The 24,682-nt window shown below is 37.9% G+C and overlaps 1 long non-coding RNA gene across 1 annotated transcript; it reads right to left on the bottom strand.

Annotated features, from left to right (window-relative positions):
- Positions 1 to 420: 420 nt before the first annotated feature.
- Positions 421 to 23,933, bottom strand: LOC127174513 (uncharacterized). The gene is made up of 3 exons (XR_007828886.1): positions 23,850 to 23,933; positions 1,137 to 1,163; positions 421 to 943 (listed from the first exon to the last, which is right to left on the bottom strand). It is a non-coding gene; the product is annotated as an uncharacterized LOC127174513 (long non-coding RNA).
- Positions 23,934 to 24,682: the final 749 nt, after the last annotated feature.

Here is a 24,682-nt window from a genome sequence, read left to right as displayed (position 1 = left end):
AAACTAAGTATGTAATTAATTAAATAAATTCGCATGAGAATATCATATATCTGCAATCTCGCAGGCTGACGATAGGACCCAACACTACTGTAGCATCTGCTATACCCTAATATATCCTTAACTATAATGGAGCAGAGGGAACTTGGTGCTTTGGCAAGGGGCGTGGCAGTACTGAAACATAATCTAAAATGTTCGCCAATCACAACGCACTGGGACAGCTAACCAATCACAACACATTTCGTTTTTCAAAGGTAGGCCTTCAACAAACCCGGAACTAATCAAGCCATTTGTGCCAGGATGGGGAGAAAGGTATTGTAATCACTTAAATTATGTAAAATCCACCAAGCATAAGAGCATGTTCTAGTACACCCCCAAAATAAAATCAAGACATTGTAAAGGAGCATAATAGGACCACTTTAATAATGAACTTTTCATCATCTCATGAACTCTCTGCAATTCCCTTGATACATTTATTTCTATAAACCCTTATACATTTTAGTAGGATTTTTGCCATGGTTTTGGCTTGAAACCACAATTAAAAAATACATGCACACATACACATATTCACTTGGCTTGGCTTGTGCCATCTGTCAACTTCCCGAGTTCCTGAAACGTGACTTTATGGAGGGATTATCTCTTCAGGCAGAGGAGTGCTGCCTGCTTTCACAGTGCCAGCTCATGTACCCAGCACCCTTCCCATGTCTCAATCTCACCCTCAGTCATGCTCGTACAGGTGTCACTCCTAAAGCCAGGAGCCTCCCCCGTCCTCACTATATCCGCTTGTGTCAGCTCTGTGCCAACATCCATGCCAGTCCATGTGCCCAATCGACTGTAGTGCCAGGGTCATACCTGCTTTCACTTTAATCCGGAGAGTATGTTCGGATGCTGGCTCTACTAGATGCTAATCTGTGATCTCATGTGTGAAGGGTGTACAGTTCACTGCCTGGGTAAAAAATAAGAAAAAAAAAAAAAAAAGTTTATTTGTTAATATTGACATTGTATGACTTTAAATCAAGCTCAAGTCCTCTACTGAAGAACAGGCCAAAAATCACAATTATAAGGGGTGATAGGCCTATTTGATGTGTTATATTAGATTAGTTCACCCAAAAATGAAAATTATTTTATTAATTACTTACTCTTATGTTGTTCCAACCTTCGTTCATCTTCAAAAAAAAAAAAAAAAACACAAATTATTGATCTTGTAGTTACATAAAATTAAGGTTGAAGCAAAAATGTCACATGGACTATTTTAACAATGTCCTTACTAGCAGACATTTTCTTACTATTGGCAGATGAGAGGGTCTGTATTACTATTGGAGAAAGCATAACTGTCAACTTGGATCATGTGTGCCTTGATAACCACATTAAAATCACATTAAAACTCTTCTTCATTAACATCCATTCAAAAAAAAATGGCCTTTGGTCTCCTTTCCCAAACTAGAAGCATTAGCTCTAGCCGTTTACGCTTTTTTTGGCTAAAGGTTGCAGGATTGCCTTCTATTGGCTTTTTTGCTACCTTTCTGGGCCTTGAATGAGGTAGTTACATTGCTGTCTATGTAGGGTCAGAAAGCTCTCGGATTTTATCAAAATATATCTTAATCTGTATTCCGAAGATGAACAAAGCTCTTACAGATTTAGAACAACATGAGGGTGAGTAATTAATTACAGAATTTTCATTTTTGTGTTAACTATCCCATTAATTATTATCATCATCATAACATTTTGGGAGGAAAATCTGCTTAGTTCAATAGGAAAATTATTAATGGTTTTACAAATAGGGTTAATTCACCACTTAGCCTACTTTATTAGGTACACCTGTTCAACTGCTTGTTAATGCAAATATCTAATCAGCCAATCACATGGTAGCAATTTTAGGCATGTAGACATGGTTAAGACAATCTGCTGAAGATTAAACCTAGCATCAGAATAGGGAAGAAAGATAATTTATAGGTGATTTGCTGGTGTTGGTGCGAAATGGGCTGGTCTGCATATTTTTCCTAAAATGGTAATCTACTTAAGTAGTGCCCAACTCCATCCTTAGGGCCCACTGCTCTACACATTTTGTATGTTTCTGAAACACTCAGTTCAGTTCATGGATCTTTCTCCTAATGAGCTCATCATCTGAATCAGGTGTGGTAAATGAGGGAAGCATACAAAATGTGCAGAGCAGTGGGCCCTGAGGACTGGAGTTGAGAACCACTGATCTACTGGAATTTTCAAGCCAAACGGTCTCTGGGGTTTATGAAGAATGGTCAAACAAGACAAAATATCTAGTGAGTGTCAGTTCTGTGGGTGAAAATACCTTGTTGATGCAATAGGTCAGAGGTGAACTGCCAGACTGGTTAATCGAAAAGCAACAGTATATGTCAAGTAACCACTCGTTAGAAGTGAGACATGCAGCAGAGCATCTCTGAATTCACAAGATATCAAACCTTGAAGCATATGAGCTACAGCAGGAGAAGACCACACTGGGTGCCTTGGCAGCTAAGAAAACACAACTGAGGCTACAGTTCACGAGGGGGCTCATCAAAATGGGACAATAGAAGATGAGAAAAAGGTTGCCTGGTCTGATGAGTTTCGATTTCTGCTGTGACATTCGAATGGTAGGGTCAGAATTTGACATAAACAACATGAAAGCATGGAACCATCCTGCCTTGTATCGACGGTTCAGGCTGCTGATGGTGTAATGGTGTACAGGATACTTTCGTGGCACACTTTGCGCTCCATACTACTGATCTGATTGTTTAAATGGTACAGTCTACCTGAGTATTGTTGCTGACCATGTCCATCCCTTTATGACCACATGAGTTCCAACGTGCCTTATCACAAAGCTAAAACTAAAATGTGACACAGGATACAAAGCTAAAAAAGTAATTTACCCCAATGATGCCAAAAATATTTTCAGCAGCCATTGCTTCAGATCCATTATAAATCATTCTAATATGCTGAGTTGGTTGTCAGTTATTAGTGGTGCTCAATTATAAACAATGGGATTGTTTAGCAAACATTGTTAGCTAGTTTCAAGGCACTGAATGTACTGAGTGACAAGAGTGAAGGAATGCAAAAAAAGGTCACCGACGCGGTAAGATGTGGTGTCCCACCAAATGTTGTGGGTTAACTGATTCGAAACCATGACCACATAACTCTAACCAAACTGTAGACCACCAAAATAAGTTTATATTCGTCTGTCTATAACCTGTCATACAATTTTGAGCTGATGTACCAAACAAACTAAAATAATGGAAATAAAAGTTATATAGACATATTAAAAATAAAAAATAAAAATAAAAGTTATATAGACATTAAAAATAATAATATAAAAGGGAATAACAGAACAAAATTGCTTTAAAATAAAAATGAAACAATAATGAATATATAAAATAAACAAAAAAGTGTAAGGAATACTAGAAGGAATATAGTGTAATGGTACTGTTAAGTATGATTCTAAAATAACAATCAACAGCAATACACACCACAACAGGAAGCTCTGATAGATTTATAGTGAAATAACCTCTAGTTGAGTTCGTTTGAAAAGTTCTTCGCTGCAAATGTAGGGAGTGGCACTCACACCGGAAGCACAGATATGAAATAAATAACCCATGATTCCAAACACCAAAACCACAAAGACACAAAGCGCTGGTGTTATTTTAACACCTTCAGAGCAAACATGAATCTTTAGCGGTACTTGTAAAAGCACACTACCTCCCTTTTTCTTTTACCTCTTCCACTCTTACGGTTTTCTGTTTGAAGTGCTAAACCGCCAAACAAGGTTCAGGTTTTAACAGAGCTTGCTTTTATTTTCTGAAGTTAATCTGAGGTGACTATCACTGTGTAGGAAAGGATACATTTTATTAAAAGCTTTGTTACCCATTAAGTATTGTAAGGCTTCTTGAAGTACATGATAGCAAATCAGCTGCTTCTTTGTTTATACTGTTACGTAATGTATTATTGCCCCAAGATACATCAAAAGTTGTATATATATTACATTCAACTTTACCTGCATACATACAGTACACTCACATAAAGAGACATATTTACTATATACTTTGTAGCAAATCTCAGCTGCTTGATTGCTTGTATTGTCAAAAAAAAAAGTAAATTATATTACAAAAATGCTAAATTATAATAAAATGTGACTAAAGCATGAAGTTATAAAGATAATATTAACATGAAACCATATGTATTGTGAGAACACTTATACAAATAAATTTAACATGACTTCAAAACTTACAGTCGGCTCAGCTGACAATTGAACAGTCTTTACTACTGGATAAAAGAACCTAAGGAACAAGTGCAGAAGCAAAATCTTTCTTTTTTGGTGTATTTAAGATTGTATTTAAGCAAAGAGAGTCATTGCTAAGAATTCAAAGGCATTCTCTGGTTTTCAGAGACAACAGGATTCTTTCTAGCACTTGCTGTGAGTTTCATCAGCTATGTAGTTAGTTATGACTGCCAGTGAACTTGAGTCAGGAGATTTGGGGCCTCCAGGGGCTGTTCTGGAAGCATTAATGGTCAATTTGACATGCTGGTCAGAAACTTAATCAACAGCCTATTGCGTTAATCAGGATTGATTTCGGTTTGATCTTCTGGCTGGGAAGGATCAGCGTTTGCTAGCCATCCTAAACTGTTGCTCAAAGGATTCACCCAAAAGGCGTTTCTCTCCATGAATGGTGTTGCATTGCTTTTTAGAGGCACAAATCAATGTGTATGCGTGTGTGTGTGTGTTTTAACTTTCTAATTAAAAAATGTAAGCAGCAAAAAACAGTTTAGCTACATTGATAATAATAAGAACTATTATTAATAATTGAACACCAATTATAAATGAGCAGCATCTCAGCATTTAATCCCCCAGATGTGCCGTGACCCAAGGAGGACATAGCCGGTCAAGGAAGCCGCTGCCCCTAGAGCCGCAGACCTGAGCGGGGAACGCATGTGGCCGACGGACTCTGCCGCTTACCTGGACACTTCCCTTTCGAAACTCTGCCCCTCCTTTACGGAACCCCCAGCACAACGAGGATGCCAGATTTCCTGTTTATTTTGGACACTTTATTCCCCCATTTTTGGACACTTTTGTTTATTTTATGTTTAATAAAAGCCTCTCCGAGGCCTGATGTCACCCCCACTGTGTCTGTCATTTGCTCCTCCCACCACAGAGACTAATATATTTTAAAATATATTTTAAAAAAAGAAGACTTCATCATCTTCTTCAAGCGTGTTTAATCAACACTGTAATGTGACAGAAGACTAAACCATCAAGTTCCATAGGGTCTGGCTGCAGACACACACTTGCATTTTCTCTGACCTGTACTCTCAGACAACAGCACTTCCGTAAGTGCTATTTAAGCACTCGCAATCGGCACTTGCACTCTCTGCTACCTGCGACGTCACTTGCAATCCACAGTAAATCGTGCTTGTTGCCAATTGAGACAAGACGCTGTGGTGGTTAAAAGATTAAAACTAATTTAATAGCATAACGTACAGAGTCGTGCTTGTCATCTGTAGGAGATAAAGACAAGACTTGCAAATCCGTGGCCACAGAACAGCAGAATATGAACGCAATGTGGAAATTTCTCTCGTTAAGTGTTTTTCGTTTTCCTTCTGTAGACCATTAACACTTTTTTAATGTATTAAAAGATCAAATTTGATATACAGTTTATTAATATAATGTATATGTAGGCTATATTATGTTCTCCTCTGCAAAACGTGGCATAATGTGGATTAAAATGATAAAGAGTAAACTCAGTATGCTCCTATTCATAATTAAAACAACTACAGACAAGCAGGTGAGCAAAGAATAAACGCAACGCCGCATATATTTGCATTTGCAAGTGGCGATTGCGAGTGACATTGTAATTTAGTTTCTTTTTTCTTGTCTTCACCACCTGGCTACTGTTGTAAAGTGTTGAGAGATTTAATTTATTAAAAAATAATAAATAAATAAAATAAAAATAAAATAGACTGCAAGTGACGTCACTTCCGGAAGTGCAGTTGTCTGAGAGTCCGAGAGTGCAGGTCTGAAAATTCTTCAAATTCCCATTGCCCCATCAAACTCCCAGATACCACGGGACTGAGCTGGAGGGAGGTTATCATCCAGTGTCTGGAGAGCATCCGCACCCGATCCAGAATTCAGCTTGACCCAAAGCCCAGCCCACCATCATCCGCTGTGCGGAGCCTGAGCCCGAGCCCACCACAGATGGAAAGCCAAAGCCTTAGCCAGAGAGTGTGACAGAGCTGAGGATCGCCCCGGAGCTAGAGCCTGAATCATCTGACCAGGTGCGAGAGCCGGCAACTTTGCATGCGTGGATGAAGCAGAGGAGCACGAGGGCATGGAGGAAAGCCCTGCCCACTGCACCACTGCTGGGGATGAGCTGCCACTGGACTTTGAGGGCTTAATAGACTTCTTTGTCCTTTCTTCTCCCACCATCTTATGAACTGTCAGTCTGGCCTGAACTAATAGTCTGTCCTGTTTTGGTCAAGGAGGCCATTTGTGAACTGTCTATCTGTCCTGTTGCGACCATGGAAGTCATTCCCCCATCTGCTGTGCTCCTGGTATTGGGAGTTGTGATCCATCCTGGAACCCTTTACCTTTTATGATTTCTCACCCACCCTCCCTATCCTGCCTCCTCCTATCATCATTGGTTCCTCAGCCTTGCCATCATCTACTCTTTTGCCACTGCTTCCTGTCAGCCCCTTAGCTCACCCTCAGCCCACCATCTGTGTGATGGGATTGCCGCAGGTCTGCCAGTCAGCGTTGTGGCTGGTGGATCTCTTGTCTCCACCTTCGGCCTCAGAGTCCTGGAGTCTGCCTCGACTTCGGTCTGCTGTTGACCCAGCGGCTCCACCCTGGCTCCTAGCTTCCTCCTCTCCTCTCTCGCCTGTCAGTCCACCAGCTCCGCCGGGCTCCCTCCTTTCTCTGGCTTCACCTTGGTCAGTCGTTGACCATTGGCCACATTAGGGCTGTGTCTCATCTCTCCGTCCTCTCTGGCTCTGTCAGGCTCCTCCTTCCCTCCAGCTCCACATTGGTCCACTGTCGCTCCAGCTCCACTGTGGCATTCCAGATCCCTGTCTCCTGCTTTTTCGGTGAAGCCATCTGCTCCGCCTTGGCCCTCTGGATCCTCTGCGTCACCCTGACTCATCAGCTTTCAGTCTCCACCCTCGGCTCCTCTCCCACCTGCTCCCCCGCTGACGGTTGGCCCCCTGGTATCGTCAGCCCTTCCTCCACCATGGCTCCTCTGTGGATCTCCTTCATGGCTGTGGCCATGCGGTCCCGTCTCACTCCTCCTGCTCCAAGGCCCTCTTGTCTTCTCCCTGGCTCCTCCCTCTGCTTAATCTGCCTTGGCTTCTTCTGTCTCCATCCTTGCTCTCTCCATCTGGTCCACCATGGTTCCTCTGGATTTCTCTGTGGCTCCTCCCTCCATCGTTGCCGCCCTGGTCGTCTGCCTGCCTTTCTGTCTGCCCTTCACCACCGCCTTGTCCCCAGCCCAAACCCATCCTTTCTTCCTTCCTTCCTTCCTTTGTAGGTCCTGCCTGGCCACGAGGTCACGCCTTAGGGGAGAGGGGAGTATTGTCATAGTCTGTGTTATGTCATTGTCTTAGTCACCCTTGTTTGACCTAGTTTCTGTTTCCCCTTGATTGTGTCATTTGGTTCACTCATGTCTATTAATTATTCCTCTTTTGCCTTAGTACTTAAGTTCCAGTCTGTTCAGTGTTTCTTTGTCCGGTCTTAAATGTCTGTGGATTTCACTTATATAACACCAATACTTAAAGAACACTGAGTATTGGTGGGTAAACGTATATGTATGTCCTTGAATGTGAAGTCCTTGAAGGTGTGTGCTATGTGTGTGCATCTGTAGATCTGCTTTCTGAGACCTGAGAATGTTTATTTACATGATTCAGTATTTACTTTCATTACTTTGCCTGCTAACAGTCATAAATATGAACAATGAGCAAAAAAAGTCACATGATTAATATGACTGCTGACCAGCTTCTAAGTTTATGATAGATCTGTACTGAAAATTGAATGCGTTGTTGTTAAAAGTCAATTTGTCTGGGAATTTTAAATAGGATTTTTGAGTCTGAAATGTGACTCTTTTCCTCTGTCTTGCCTCTCTCTCACATTTCTTTTTTTACAGGCTGCCATTTCCACTAAATTAGTGCCCAGGGTTTTAATTGTAGTTTACGAAGACCATTTATTGGTGTGCAGAGAGAGGTTGCTTGTGCCTGTTTGTGTCTGTGTGTTTGTGTTTAACAATTTTGGGCCTCACCCAGCCTTCCTGTGGTTGATTCTTTTCTTTTATGTTTTTCCACAGTATTCTGTATTTTTTCACCATGTGAACTGCTGCCTCGCACTATCCAGCTGCTGTTTTTATAGTGAATTAGCACTTCAAACCCCAAAACCAGACTTCCACTGTGTGACTATAAGCCTATAGTATTGCAACAGAGTCAAACCTTTGCCGATCAGACTGTGAGAAGATGCTTTTGAGATGTACTGTAGCAGAGGTATAGTTATTTATAAATAATAAAGTAAAATTTGCAAAGACAACCTCTGTAGGTTTAAAATGGCTTTAAAAGTCTTAGTTATTTCGACCTTAAGGTATCATTTATGATGGTAATGTATAATAATACTCCAAAGTATTTCAAATAATATCATAGTATTACCACAAAACAAGTGTCAAAAAAAAAAAAAGTTTTGAATGTTATGTTCTAGACTTAATGATTTAATGATAGTTTATTTTGTGCTGTAACTGTTATTAAAGATAGGAGGAGATGATCAGTTTGCCTCTTCTCTTAAACTGAGGCGTTACAGTGATCAGTCCCTCCACATTAAGCAGCACCAAAACAGTATTTATTGCTTGAATATATTAACAAAATGGACAGAATTTGAAATATGAGATTTTGTTTCATATCAAAAGTAACAAACCACAAAGCTTATTTTGATTTACTGGATGAGAGGTGCACTACAATGTTCCGTTTATTACATGAAAACAGGCTTGACTAATCAGTTCTTGGGATTTAAGAATCAATATTGTTTTGTAAAAATGAGATTCGATTAAAATAGATTAATCGACAAAGCAATATTTTTGATCCAGCCCTAGTATGAAATATGATACAGTAAACTTCACAGGGTTAAGAAAAACTTTTAGGCGTTTCCAAAGCATGGTGTTTCCATGGTGTTTTTTATCCCTCTTCATGCATCCCTCAGAAGTACTTTTTTGTGTAACGGCTCATCTTCCCCTCTACGCCCGCTCTCCTCTCACTTCTTGCCCTCTTAGAGGCCTCTGGGACCCTGGAGGTTAATTAATAGTTAATTAGATTTGTTGAGATTGATTAGTGATTTTGTCTTGCCGCTGTTGCTGCACATCATTGCCTCCTGCAGAGACATCATTAATGTGTCTTAACTCCCTAGGCTGTCTGATTACACACACACACACACAACACACCATTGCCCTTGGAGGGCAACAGCACTGAAGAACACGCTCTCAAAAATATCCCAGAGGGAAAGGGAGAGAAATAAAGACAGATAATATGAAAGGGGAAAAACAAGAACAAAAGAAAAAGAGTGAGGACAGACAGTCACTCTTTGGTGAGCTGCCATGTAGGCAACATTTTGTATGATTCATTTAAAAGTACATTTAAAATGTCATCCAGGATGTGCTATGTATTTTTGATTATTACAATATTGTGCAGGAGAAGTGGATTTGCTAGTTCCACTTAGGTCTTCTCTGTTGGCTCCTCCATGTAACGTTTAGATTGGTTTTCTGTTTATGAACAAACATTTTCCCAGTAAGATTAACAGAATGTTTGTTCCAAGTTATGTGGTCTTTAATAATGTTCTTATAATATTAGCACAAAAACAACATTTTCATAACTGAGATGTGAGCAAAATGTTCATGGGTATGTAGACACTAGACAGCATGCAGCTTTTCTCTGTAGGGTGGCACTCACCAACCTCTCTTTCACTCGTTTTAACACTTTTGAAGAAAGGACATCCACAATGTCAACACTGAGAGCCAGCTAATCATTTACCCAGTGTTTCAGAGAGCTTTCACAACACCTTGGATTGGTGAATTCGCAGGCTTCAATAAAATCTTTCACAGTTTCACAGTACATGAGAAGTCACCCATGTTGCCCTCACACCTTTGGAGATGTGATAGAACCACGACCTTTATAGCTCACAGTAACGCTTGCACACAGGCCATGAACTTTTCAAAACATATTAAGAGCTCATTATGTTAAGTTGAATTTAAAGTTCAGTATGTGCTATTTATAATCGTTCACATGAAAACAGAGACAGTTTAATGTAAAACACAAATTATGGTGCTTTTACTTTTCAAATGGTCAGATTTATGATGTACTAGTAACTGTAACAATAGTATAAGTGACTGATGACACTACAATATCTGCGTGTAGGTGAAGCTTAATAATTTTAGGCCAGTATTTGTTTTAGATTTGCCACAATAGTACAATTTTTACACCAGTACAGTAACCGTGTTCAAACTATACCAGTAACTAATTTCATATCTACAAGTTTCTGTTGGTTTTTATGTGAATTTTGTTGGTTTCAATATCACATTAAAATTCTGACATGTTTTTTCTTGGACAATTAGATTTATTCATATAGCTTTTAATAAATTTGACATAAAATGAGCAAATTACATTTTACTCAAATTAATTTTACATAATGTTAACAAATTAAATTTTAAAAAATGTTCTCATAGCTTCTAATGAATTTTATGTAGAACAATCAAGTACAATTTTTTATCCTTTTATGTGATTGTTAGATTTACTCACAACTTTAGATTCATTAAATGCCATGAACAAAGTAGATTTACTTAGTTTTATAGCTGTTAAATTTACTTGCGAAAACTGGTAAAATGAAAATTAAAAGTTTAGAAGAAAGAAAATTAGAAACGGTAAAGATTATTGGTGTAAGTTTTACAAGAAAAAATATTTTAGTCTTTCTACTCCAAAATTTTATGTTTAATTCAATGTTACTTGCCGTTTAGTTGTAATTATTTGTGAAATTTAAGAAGTTTCTATGCCATTCTGTCAATTTTTTTTTTCTGATAAAAATAATGTAATTATGTTTCAGTAATCATTCTAATTCTAAACCACATCACAACTGTAACAAGAATGTGTCATAGAGGAACAATATTGTTTGAATGACTTTCAGAGCTTTTTTTTTGCCATCAGAATACTTGACTTCAAAGATAATAAAAAGAATGTTGTCTCGCATTGGTGTGGAGGAGTTATGTGGAATATTTACACTGACGGACAGAGCAGAGGCATATCTAGAAGCCAAATATCATATGTAGAGACTTGCAGGTAGGTTTGTTTGACCTGTAAGCAACCTACCATAAACTACCCAGAACACCCAGTAAATTTGCAGGGCAAGCACGGGTTAAAATCAAGCAATTTATCCTGAGATTTTCAGGCTTTATGGACAATCTCTTAGATACAGTCCATGCAAGCTTCTCAGTTATAGAACCTTAAGAGCACAAAAATATCTGTCTGTTGCTGTTTACATCCTAATACAGAAGGATTGGACCCGTTAGAGTAGAAACAGGTTGCACAGGTCGCTGTTTCTTCCTCTTGGCTGAGCGCCCCAGTGCTTCTGTCCACACTTACTATTGTTCTGTTTTCTGTCTACAGTCTCTGCAGCATGTGAATAGACAATCTCTCCCAGCGAGAGGCTCTGTTTCACCGCTCTTCTCTCAGTGATACAAGACCACCAGCTGTTTAACGCTGTTTATAAAGGAGGACTGCACTTCTTTATGGGCTAGTGGAGAGTGCTGGGATGGATCTGAGGAAGGTGTATGTGTTCAAGAGAAAGAAAGGCCCAAGCTCTAATATTTCTTGGCATTCTGTATTGTTACACCCACCCATGTCCACACACACACACACATATAACTCAAATACTAGCATCATCATCACACAAACAGCTTCTTCCAGGCAGAGTTTGTAAGTTATTGTAAGTTATAGTCACCCGAATATACACTAACAATGCTGTTTAATATTTACCTATATAAAAACCTTTTGTAACATTAAATGTCTTTATTGTCACTTTTGATCAATTGAATGCTTTCTTGCTGAATAAAAATATTAAATTCCTTAAAAAAAAAATCACAGACTGACTGTAGAAATAGTAATTCAGATTTGCCATTACAGACATAAATTACATTTTAAAATATATTTAACAGTTCTTTTCAGTTGTAATAATATTTCACAATTTGGCAGTTTTACTGTTTTTGATTAAATCAACTTTTGGCAGGTACTACTAAATTACATATTGTATTACAGCATATTTTGAAAGTTTAAAGTATATATATATATATATATATATATAAATATATAAAGTATATATATATAATATATATTAAAGTATATATATATTTACATTTTGAAGCATTTATCTCTTTAAAAAATGTTTTTGTTCCAAATAAATTATGTATGCATGTAATACATAGTTATATAAGTAAGTAATAAGTAGGTTATATATGATTCTTTGTATTATGAGAAATGCCTGCTGAATGTAGGGAGCAGTGAGAAGTGCGCACTGCACAGGGACCCTTTGGATTTTAACTCTGCTTACATGTTTGATTTTCCTGGAGTCGGCAACACTAAATGATTACGTCTCCTAATAAAAAGCCTCAGTCCAGAGAGCAGCCTGGCTGGCATGACTACTAGTGTTTTGGACAACTGCTTCACAGAGCACTGAGCCAAGACGAGAGAGCGAGAGCGAGCAGAGAATGGGGTCACTTGAGTTTGTTGCTTGCAGGATATCTATCAGCTCCATGTCTCCACCCCAGAGCAGTGACGCTATTAGTTTACCTCCCTCAACCTCTCCAGGCCCCCTCTTTCTCAGCACTCAAATCTTTTACCACATGGCCGAAAATCATTACAAAACCTCAGTGCTCATCTGACCTGATTCTTTTCAAAACGGACAGCAGAACTCAAAGAATTTAATTATCAGTTCTAAGAAAGACTGAAGCACTGCTATTTTGACATTGGACATATACAAACACAATTAAAAAAACACTAAATTTTTTTTAGAATTTGATTTGGATTTTGAAATTAAATTTTAAAATGAGGAACCAAAAGTGTAGTTTTTAATTTTATTTTCATTAATAGTCAGTGTGAACATGTACACAACATATGGATATTTCAAGTAAAAATGACTATCAGTGTTTAAAGTGCCAACTACAGAAATACAGTTGAAGTCCAAGATTTACACACACCGTGCAGAATCTGCAAAATGTTAATTATTTTACCAAAATAAGAGGGATCATACAAAATGTATGTTATTTTTTATTTAGTACTGACCTGAATAAGACATTTCACATAAAAGATGTTTACATATAGTCCACAAGTGAAAATAATAGATGAATTTATAAAAATGACCCTGCTCAAAAGTTTACATACGCTTGATTCTTAATACTGTGTTGTTACCTGAATGATCCACAGCTGTGTTCAAACGCTCATTGATGCTTTAGAAGAAAAAACAATGCATTAAGAGCCGGGGGGTGAAAACTTCTGAAGATCAGGGTAAATTTAACTTATTTTGTTTTCTGGGGAACATCTAAGTATCTGTAGCTTCTAAAGTCAGTACTAAATGAAAAAAAGATATGATATTTAGCCAAATTAAGAGAAATGTACACATTCTCATTCCGTTAAAAAGTTTACACCCCTGGCTTTTAATGCATTGTTTTTCTTTCTGAAGCATCAGTGAGCGTTTGAACCTTCTGTAATACTTGCATATGAGTCCCTCAGTTGTACTCAGTGAGAAAAGATGGATCTCAGAATTATACAGTCACAACTGGGGTTCAAATACACAAAAATGCTGAAAAACCAAAGAATCTGTTAGAATCTCATTTTATGGACATATAAGAGCATGTTTAATATCATTTGCCAAATACAACAGCATATAATCAATTAAAAGTCAGTATTTCATTATTTCATTTTAGAAAGCTACCTGAAAACACAGCTTTTTTAGTGATAGTATTGAACTTGAAACGTGTTCTGCATTTAAAAGGCAGAAGTAGTTAAAATATAAAGAAATAGTGCAATTCAGCAAATTCATGTTCCTGTAATTTCAATTCAGTGTCCAAATGTATGGATGCCCAAATGTGAAACTCAATAATCATTTTAGAAATTGATGAATAATCCAAGAAATCAACAAAAGTCAATTGAAAACCTGAGATGAATATTAGGGGGCAAAAATCTATCAGGGAGTAAAATAAAGAAAGAGATCCTTGTAATCAGAATCTGGTCTGATTGTCACTGCATCTGACATATACAGATTACACAGTATGATTCACTGTCTGCAATAACAGTTCAGCATGTTCAGTTCTCTAGCAGTACAGTAGGGCTCTTTCATGCTTTAAACAAGAAATACAGCAAGCCTTTTATATGTTTAAAATGTGTACCAGAAACAATAGTTCTTTTCCAAATCCAGTGTATCTATGCATCAGTATAAGGCATCGTCGGCATGCTCCCAATCTGAAGGCATTAGTAAACAGAAAAAAGGATGCTGAATCATTTTGGCCAAAAGCTAAGCTAGCATGCATTTGCAGATAACATGAACAGATAAGGCCATTCCAGAATTCATTGCAATGAGGAGCGAGAAGTAAAAAAATGAATCAAGATGTTGTTTAATGCTGATTATGACAACACAAGCTCATTACAAAAATGTTCCTCTACCTACACTTTTGCTAAACTCCAAACGTGTACCTATACATACAATTCACTGCGGTTTCCAGTTAAAATGAACACAAGAGGCAGTAAAAGACCATGATATGATTACAGGGAAAGCTATCAATACATTTTCAATGCTAAGACCTTAAAACACTATGACCATAGTACATAATGTGTAAACAAATACATTTTGACATTTACAACACATAACCAGCTCAATATGTATGGTATTTCAAATATAGCAAACTTGCTTGGTACTGTAGCTCACATGGTATAGCACTTACAATGCAGAGCCGCTCTGGTAGGAGTGGAGTCCTGCACTAGTCATGATAAAAGGGCTCAGAGACAATCTAAAATGGCATGGTTGCTTCAGCAAATATGGTTTTTATCTAACGTTTTTGCATGTGGTATGTGGTATGCTTTTTTGAACACTATAGAGCATTAACCTTTTAGCGCTACCCACCACGATATGTACAAGAACCAACAAAATAAATGTTGCCAAATTCTCCTTCATCTTTTTCAGATAAAACTGAAAAAGCTAAGAGCGTTGTCTCTTACATGAAGTTTGGTCTGCCTAGGCAGAGTGTTTCAAAACCATCATAAAATTTCATTTCAGTTTCTGTAGATGCTTTATATGTAGACAAGTCCTTGCACACTGAGTCTGAAATATTTGTATGCGTTTTTCAGATGCGAAATACACAGAAAAGTTTTACCAAATTCGATTTGATTTTTAATTATTATTATTATTTTTCTGACAGACAGAAGTTTCAGATGCAGTGTGTAAGCGTGATTGGTACAAGGTGAGGTCGTATTTATTCTTTAACATGAAAATTTCGGACGAGAATTTTGGACTTAAAAATTTTGGACTTAAGGCAGCTTACTAGGTTTTTAACACAACTAATGTTTTGAGTAGACATTTCTCTCTTCATTCCAAATGCTCTAGAGCTAAAGATGATGTCAAAACAGATGAATTATGTCAAATAGCAACACCTCTGATCTTTGAATGCTTGTTTCTAAACTTGAGGTTCAGACCAGGATAAAGCTTAATCTATGAATGGGAAAGTGACAGATACACAATAAAGTACCACAGCAGTGGCAGAAGTGGCATGAAGGTCTGGAAGTCCATTCCAAAGCTTTGCACAAGAGATCAGCTGCATAGCAAAGCACCTAAACTAAACATTTCACACATACGAACCATCACACTGAATGTAGTAGTGACATTAGTAACTTAAAATCAACATGAAATTAAAATCCACCCTATCAATTTTCTAAATGCCTGTTATAGATATTATTCTGACAATTCGTCTGTGAAGCAGACAGCAGCTAAAACCAGCCTAAGCTGGTTTTAAATGGTCTTTCAGCCTGCCCTTACAAAAAAAGAAATTTATTCAAGTGTGCTATTAGTATACTTTTTAAAACTAAAATAGTAAAGTATACTTTCAGTCTACTTTTTATGTACTTCTCAGAAATATACTTAAAATGACATTAAAGTATACTTGACTTATACTTACATTTTTTTTTACATCATGTTATATTTTTATACTAAAAATAGGAAAGTATACTTTTAGTCTATGTTTTATGTACTTCTCAGAAATATACTTAAAATGACATTTAAATATACCTGACTTACAAAAAGTCTAAATATATCTGAGCAATATCGTTCTCCGAGAATCCATGTTTTCATTGCTATATGGTAGGGGGCGCTATTACACATCTTCTGTACAGAATTTCCAAAACACAAGTGAAGAAGAAACCGAATCGACAAATGCGTCCACACGTTTTTGACACAATCATTAGTCATAAAACAGCATCAAAACTGTAATGTTATGTAACAAAATGTGACCCATGATGAGGTAATAATGACTGTCAAGCTTTGGGGTGTTGATCGACTCTGAATTCAATTCAGAGTCTTTTTTCAAAATATCAAGAATCTTTTTGTTCAAAATATTATTTCTTTTGTATTATTATTTATGAAACTTACCCACATTCAAGTGCTTAGAAAAAAAGAATGCATAAAGCTAGATTAAAATGTTTTTGTTTCCAAGCAGATATCCTGTTCTTTCTTTTGATATTTTGTATGTTCAAAATTCATATAACAAAATATATACAAATTTATTGCTAATAGGGACATAGTAGTATACTTAAAGTATGATGTAAAGTTCACTTAAAGAAAACTTATGAGTATTCTTGCAGTATAACTACTAAACTAGTAGTTTACTGAGACTATACTTCAAAGTGTACTAAAAATTTTACAAGTATTTAATTAATAAACTATCAGTATACCTTTAAGTTCATTTTTAATATAGATCGTCTGAGACCAGCCACCCGGACAGCTGCTGCAACAATCGGTTTGCATAACCAAAGAATTTCTGCACAAACTGTCAGAAACCTCGGGGAAGCTCATATGCATGCTCGACGTCCTCATCGGGGTCTTGACCTGACTGCAGTTCGTCGTTGACCCCAACTTGAGTGGGCAAATGCTCATATTCGATGGCGTCTGTCACTTTGGAGAGGTGTTCTCTTCATGGATGAATGATGTCAACGTTGTGGATCAAGTGGCCCATGGTGGTGGTGGGGTTATGGTATGGGCAGGCGTATGTTAAGGACAACGAACACAGGTGCATTTTATTGATGGCATTGTGAATGCACAGAGATACCGTGACGAGATCATGAGGCCCATTGTTGTGCCATTCATACACGACCATCACCTCATGTTGCAGCATGATAATGCAAGGCCCAGTGTTGCAAGAATCTGTACACAATTCCTGGAAGCTGAAAACATCCCAGTTCTTGCATGGCCAGCATACTCACTGGACATGTCACCCATTGAACATGTTTGGGATGCTCTGGATTGGTATATACGACAGCGTGTTCCAGTTCCTGCCAATATTCTCACAGCAACTTCACACAGCCATTGAAGAGGAGTGGACCAACATTCCACAGGCCACAATGAACAACCTGATCAACTCTATGCGAAAGAGATGTGTTGCACTGCTTGAGGCAAATGGTGGTCACACCAGATACTGCCTGACAACATCAGCTTGGATGATATGGCTGGTTTTAGCTTCCCCCCACTCCCCAGTGGGGAGGATAGCATGACTGTAGTTTTAAATGATGAAATACAGTTTGAAAGTAGCTTCCCTGACACTGGTGAAGAGACTAAAATGATTTGTGACAGACGTTCCAATATTGCTGAAATCTGTGTGTGCAGATTCTTTGTGAATCAATCAATAAGTTTTAAGACATGCACATTGCCAGAAAGATGGCTCATAAAAGGAAACACAAAAAGGAGAGCACAATAGAGACTGCTGATGTGGAAAGGGATTGTGGGTAAGACTCTGTCATCAGTCAGCTCTTAGCAGCCCAGCGTCAGCGCCTGGAGATGTAGAGTAGCTCTTTACTGCCTCAATTTGCAAACTACTTAGTAGCACAAACACGCATAAAAGCAAAATACTTTTATCACAGGGCGCATAAAACAAGCCAGATGCTGATGTGTAAGAGCATCATAGCCAGACACGTGATGTGACGCTTTTAGAGCAGCATAAAGGCTAATTAGCATCTAGAGCGGCTGTGGCAATTCATTCTGCCGAATTTGTTGTCCTCCTGGGAGGGTGTTGGGAAAGGGTTAAAGCTGTCTAACATTCACATCTGGGAGCCATTTAAAACATTCCACAAGGCTTACCACATGTTTTCAGATGGACAAGATCCCGCGAAAGACTCTGCTGTCACAGGGGTTGATGGGCGGAGGAGGAGAACGGAAAGCTAAAACTGAAACTACATAATGGTTTCTCCTCCGCACAGGTGGGTGGTGGGAGATATAGCAGATTGATAAAGAAATCTGTGGTGTGCGTATGTGTATGTGGACTGTATGTGATCGGGATTATGACGTCTATCTGGTTTCCTATGGCTTGCCTTTGTAACCAACTCCAGACTTTGCTTTGATAAAGATCTGCTCTGTACATTTAACCACTTTCAGCTCAGAATCAAATGCAATACACCACTGATACATGCATTATTTGTACCGCTTATTGCTTATTGGAAAAACATAACACACATACAAACAGTAAGTATCACTTTGCATTAAAAGTGTTTAGGAGATTCAGTGGCACCGGAACTTTTTAAGATGTGTTCTGGATGTGTGGGATGTAATTCAACATGGCAACAGCTTATGCATATTAAATCACAATAACATGCAATGTTAGATTCCAATTGGACTTGGAACACATTTGTTTGCAATTTGTTTTGTGATTTTGCTAGAATGGCTCCCATGGTTGAGTGCATAAGCAAACATGGGGACGTTGTACTAATTCTGCATTTTTTTTTTTTTTAAAGATGTTTTTGCATTTTCAATGATGGGAACATTTTAGAAGTTTCTGTAACATTCTGGAATATTCCGTAAATGTTCTAGTGCTTTCTGGAACATCCTAGGACATCAGTGTTGGCTCGTTACTTAAAAAAATGTAATTTATTACTTGTTACTAGTTACTCCTTTCAAATGTAATATTATTACTTTACCTATTACTTTCTGGCAAAGGTAATTAGTTACACTATTAGTTACATTACTTCACGCCCCACAGAAGTTGTAATTGCGTATCTTACACCTAAAATTCTTCCAAAATGTGTAGCTTGAAGCTAATTGTAGTTAAAAATGTTCTGTTACCCATATACCATTAAATTCATCAAAAGAAATCACATAAGTTCATACACTAAAAAATGATGGCTTATTTTTTAATCCAAATGCTGGGTTTAACTTGTTGGGTCATTTTATTGGGTTATTTCTAATGAGATGCTGGGTAGCTTTTCTGTAACTCAGCTGCTGGGTCATTTAACGCTGGGTTGTTTTTTTCTACCCAACCACTGGGTTAAGCCTGTCTCTGATGAAACAACCCAGCTACTGAGTTACAATCAGAGCAGCTTTTAGCTACGAGTGAAACATGAGGCCGCGGTCTGACGTTCGCAGTTACCCCGCTGAACAGCAGCCCTTCACCGGCTCAGATTTCAGCAACACACCGGCACAAGAATTAGCGCTATTTCTGTAAAAAGCAATTACAGATAACGTTTAAATACACTAAAATTAAAATGCTACTTTTAAATGTTACATTTTTTATGTCATACAAATCTATGTAATATTGTAAACTATGCTGTATTCACCCAAATAAATTAAATTTGTCTATTTTGTTCATGTGTTCTTGTTTAATAATAAATATTCATCTTTTGACTATTGCTGTTGCCTCTAGTAATTCTGTGTGTTTTTATAAGTTCCAGTCCATTTTAAGCCAGCAATATAATAATTTTTAAACAGTGACTTAAGTAAAATAACCCAGCATATTTGGTAAAAACATTTAACCCAACCAGCTGGGTCAAAATAACCCAGCATGTGTTCTGTCCAATATTTACCCAGCGCTGGGTTGGCAAATAACCCAAATTGGGTTGTTTTTTAACTCAGAGTGTAGGAAAATGTTTTGTTTCTAAAAAAAATGTTAATTATAGTAATGTAATTTATTTTGGGATGATAAGGACGTGGCCGGAGTAGAGTAATGCCACAACTTCCATAATGCTACAACTTACACGTGAGTGTTCAGATCATCTTTTCTCATGACAAAATCAATGTTATTGCAGTATTTCCATCTGCTGAATGAAAGCTTTTCCATATTCCAAGCTTGCCGGATGCACTGGTCACTTCATGCTCCTGTGGAAGTTGTGAAAATTATGAAAATAAATCTAGGAATTATTGGATTGTTGAATTTCAAATTAGTATGGGTTGAGACATCAAATGTAACTAAATAACAAGCTGTTTAATGGTAACTGTAATATTACCATTGGAATCTTATTAGTAACACTACTAACACTACACTACTAGTTACTGCAAAAAGTAATATTATTAACTAGTTATTAGTAACTAGTTACTGACCAACACTGTATTGTGCATGTATCATATAATTTTTATCCATGAGTTTTAACAGATTAGCTTGTATAAGTTGTCAACATAGTTTTCATGAGCACTGTTAATGAAACACAAAAAGTTGTTAGCATTTCATATTTGTTCTTAACATTGTTTTAATGTTAATGAATTTGGAGTATTCTAAACGAGCGACTACATGACTGAGCATAGCAATTAAAACACGCCTAAACAATCTCTATATAAAAGTTTTCTTCACAAACTTTCCTATACAGCCTTTCATCACTCTCAGCAAACATATGCTCTGCACTAAAGACGCGCTCTTGCCACACGGGCAGCAAAATCCTTGTGTGCCATCCTTAAAACCAGTTCAAACCAGGTAAGCAGCTTTTACACATAAAAGTAGCCTATCCTATCTGTATTTTTGGCAAAAGAGGTTCACTGTCTGCTTAGGAGGTACAGTGGTGTCGGAACTAGTTAAGATGCGTGCTGGATGTGCGGGTTGTGATGTCAACATGGCAGAGGCTTATGCATATTAAATTACATTAACACTTTCCACAAGATTCCACTTGGAACACATTTGTTTTGCAATTTTGCTAGAATGGCTGCCATAAATAGGTTGAATGTGTAAGCGAACATGGGGACTTTGTACCGGAACATTACGGAACTAGTCATAAAAGACAAAAATCATCCAGTGTACACTTCTAAAGTTTGGACGACGCACAGCGTTTAGCCGCTAAACTTGCTAACTAGTACATTATTAGGAAAGACAATTGCAAAGATTCATAAAAAACCCTTATACTCACTTCTGCTGTAAGCGAACATAGATGCATTTATGTAGATTGGAAGGCGCATTCCCTTCACAAACAAACATAATCCACTGCATCTTCAGCGGCTCAGATGTCGGGAGTAAATGACGACCACTATGTTCATTATTACATCCAGGAACACAACACCTCAATCGCTCAATTCTTGTCTAACTTACATCCCTGCTCTGGCATCAAAACATGGAGGTTGGACTGTTACAACTGAGGTAAGACGCTCATGTCAGTCAACTATCGTGGGAGCGCCCTCTGTCGGTGTGATGCCATAACGACAGGCGTCTGAGAATGGCCGGATTTGAAAAAGGAAATATTATTTTTACAGATTAATTAAAAACCAATGCATGGATTTTTATCATTATAGGGTAGATTTGTACATACACTGCCAACACACATTAATGTTCAAACAACATGTAAAAGTGAACTTAGCATCCGATGACCCCTTTAAAGGGAACCTTGGGTATTAAGACTTATATGGCTTAATATAATGTAAATGCTGTCTCTTACTGAAATATATAGTAGATTTATGTTATTTTAAACATACCACTATTTCTATGATGTAAAATGGTTGCGCTCAGTCTACCTGTTGCTATTTTTACCGCAACACAACATGAAAAAAAAAAAAATACTGATACAATGCCACATTGTGCAGCTTTTGGTTGTAATTTTCAGTCGGAGGGCATCATGAGATGCCATGTCAGTCTTTGCTTTCCTAGAAATAAGATGATGATAAAAGAATGGGATGATGCCTGTGGACGAATAAAACTTCCTAAAGACCCGCATCTTTGTTCCCTCCACTTTAGCCCTGATGCTTCTGAGGCCTTTATTTAACCACAGCTACTGAAAAAGCTTACAAATTGCAGAGACAAGAAACGCTAGATGCCATCCTGGCAGGATGTAGACATGCCAATGCTTGTCATGACACCACAGCCACTTTCATGGGTTTTCTACTACATATTTCAGTAAGAGACATCATTTACATTATAGTAAACCATACCAAGTCTTAAAGGGATAGTTCACCCACAAACATATGCTATGTCTGCACAAACATATGCTATGCTCTAAAGATGAGCTTGTGCTACACGTGCAGCAAAATCCTTGAGCAAGTGTGCCATCCTCAAAACCAGCTCAAACCTAATAAGCAGCTTTTATACATACACAGTCTATCTGTATTTTTGGCAAAGGAAACATTTCACGATGCAGATTTCACAATGGGTTCAAGTTGGTCACACTCTGCTTCATTTGAAAGTGGCTTTCGAGCTGTGCCTCATACAACAATACAATATAGACAATGGACCGTATTTCAGTACAAAAGTTACTGGCAAACCATTATTTGTTTGTAAAAACAACTCAGATTTCATGTGTGCATTCACTGGGGGACCTAGTTATGACATTTTGCTCAAATAATTTGAGATTACAAATTACAATAAAAACAAATCCCCTGTGCTTGTGCTTCATCTTTATTGGATACATTTTTGTGGGGACCAATCTGTCCATGACAAAAAGTGGTGGCAACATGTCCCCATTGTCCCCACTGTAATTGACGCCTATGAAAGTAACATCCTGGTACATTAAATATTTACAAGACAGCCCTTGTGTTGGGCTCTGTGCCTGTAGTTTCGTTAGATAATACAAGAGAGTGTGTGCAAAAAGTGTCTTACAATGTGCTTGTGGTTAGTGTCATTAGTCAGTAGACAAGCTAGTAGACAAGCAGGACAATAAGTACATCATACACAGGGACAGGGGGATACAAACAATTAGTCGGCGTTCATTTGAAGGCAAAGTGGGCTGTGATATTTTATGGCACATAGAGTTTTAGATGCTGACTGGCATCTGAGGGCAGAGTTTGGTTTGTTTAGTTAGATAATTCACCCAATATGAAAATTCTGTAATTTGCTTGTTTATTCCCTTGTCAGTCCAACCCTGTATGACTTACTTTCTCCTGTGCAACACAAAAAGAAATGCTGGGAAAAATAACAGCCACAATTACTCTTCTTTCATTGTATGGAAAAAAATGCCAATGGGTGTAAATGGTGAGGCTGTAATTGAAGCAAGAAGCTGAACTAGTTTTTAACAGTTCTGGTAGTTGGTCTACTTTACTGGATTTTTGACAGTTGTGTACAGACCAACCAAAATTTTTCCTAGCTTCACAAAGCCAGACATTTGACTACTGACATGAAGTTTGGTCCACTCTGCAGAAGAGTCTGACTAAGAATGATTCACTTAGACAGAAAGCAAGTGCTTAAACAACACATCTCTGCCAACATGTGTCATTTAAAAGCAAGAAATCTGCCACAAACATTTCAGTTTGCAACCAGCTTTGGAAATGGTTGTATACCTTGCACTCTGAATTTCTGCCTCCTCTAAAAATAAGAAGTACTGATTTTACAACTAAATACAGTTTTATTTCTGAAATTAGGTTTTATGAAAATTACCTGATAACTGACAGACTGCGGCAAATCCAGTGATTTAGCTGTTTCTTGAGTGTGCTTGTTGTTGCAGTTCAGTACCTCGTAAACACGATTTTGTTTCCAAGTGGATTCTAAATGCGCACCAGAAGTAACATTAAACCTGCCAATCAGATTCATTGGAGCTTGTAGTTTCTGTCATTTTTTGTGTGCAATATATACATCAGACAGTGCACAGGCAGTTGGTCTCTCTGGTTTCTAATGCCATCACAGACAAGGGTTGTCACACTGATTGACAACAATGCATTTCAGGTTGGCGTCTGTCAGAATGGACTGATTAAGAGTGCTATACTGTCTTCTCTTCCAGGGTCTGGACAGTTTGTCCATTCTAGGAAGAGGGCTGAGAGGTGGGCAGGGTTTCTTTTGGGCACCATTCTGATTTCAGACTGTCCATGATCCATGATACTGATACTTTATTTGTCCACTTGGCACCAGGATGTTAGCTAAGATACCGAAAATGTTTTTCTTGGGAGGGTCACATCTCTGGCTGTGAGAAGCATAAATGGTGCTCGTGGATGTTGATTGGATGGGCTAATGTTACTCCCAAAATAGGCCTGGGCACAGGCCTGTGGTAGAAACCATCCAACATTATATTAACAAGGGTGTTTAGAAACACCTGCTGTGATCATACCAGGTAACCAACTGGAGAAACCAGCATACACTTCCTGTTTCACATTATTTCCCATACGCTGACATATAAATATCTCACATTGTATCCCAGCTTTTGGGATGACATAAAGCAATAACATATTTGAGCTGGGAAATTAAAAATTCTGTTATGATTCCCATGTGTTATGGTG

This window comes from Labeo rohita, chromosome 12 (genome assembly GCF_022985175.1).
Source record: "Labeo rohita strain BAU-BD-2019 chromosome 12, IGBB_LRoh.1.0, whole genome shotgun sequence".
NCBI lineage: Eukaryota > Metazoa > Chordata > Actinopteri > Cypriniformes > Cyprinidae > Labeo > Labeo rohita.
This window is presented reverse-complemented; position numbering and strand designations above follow the sequence as displayed.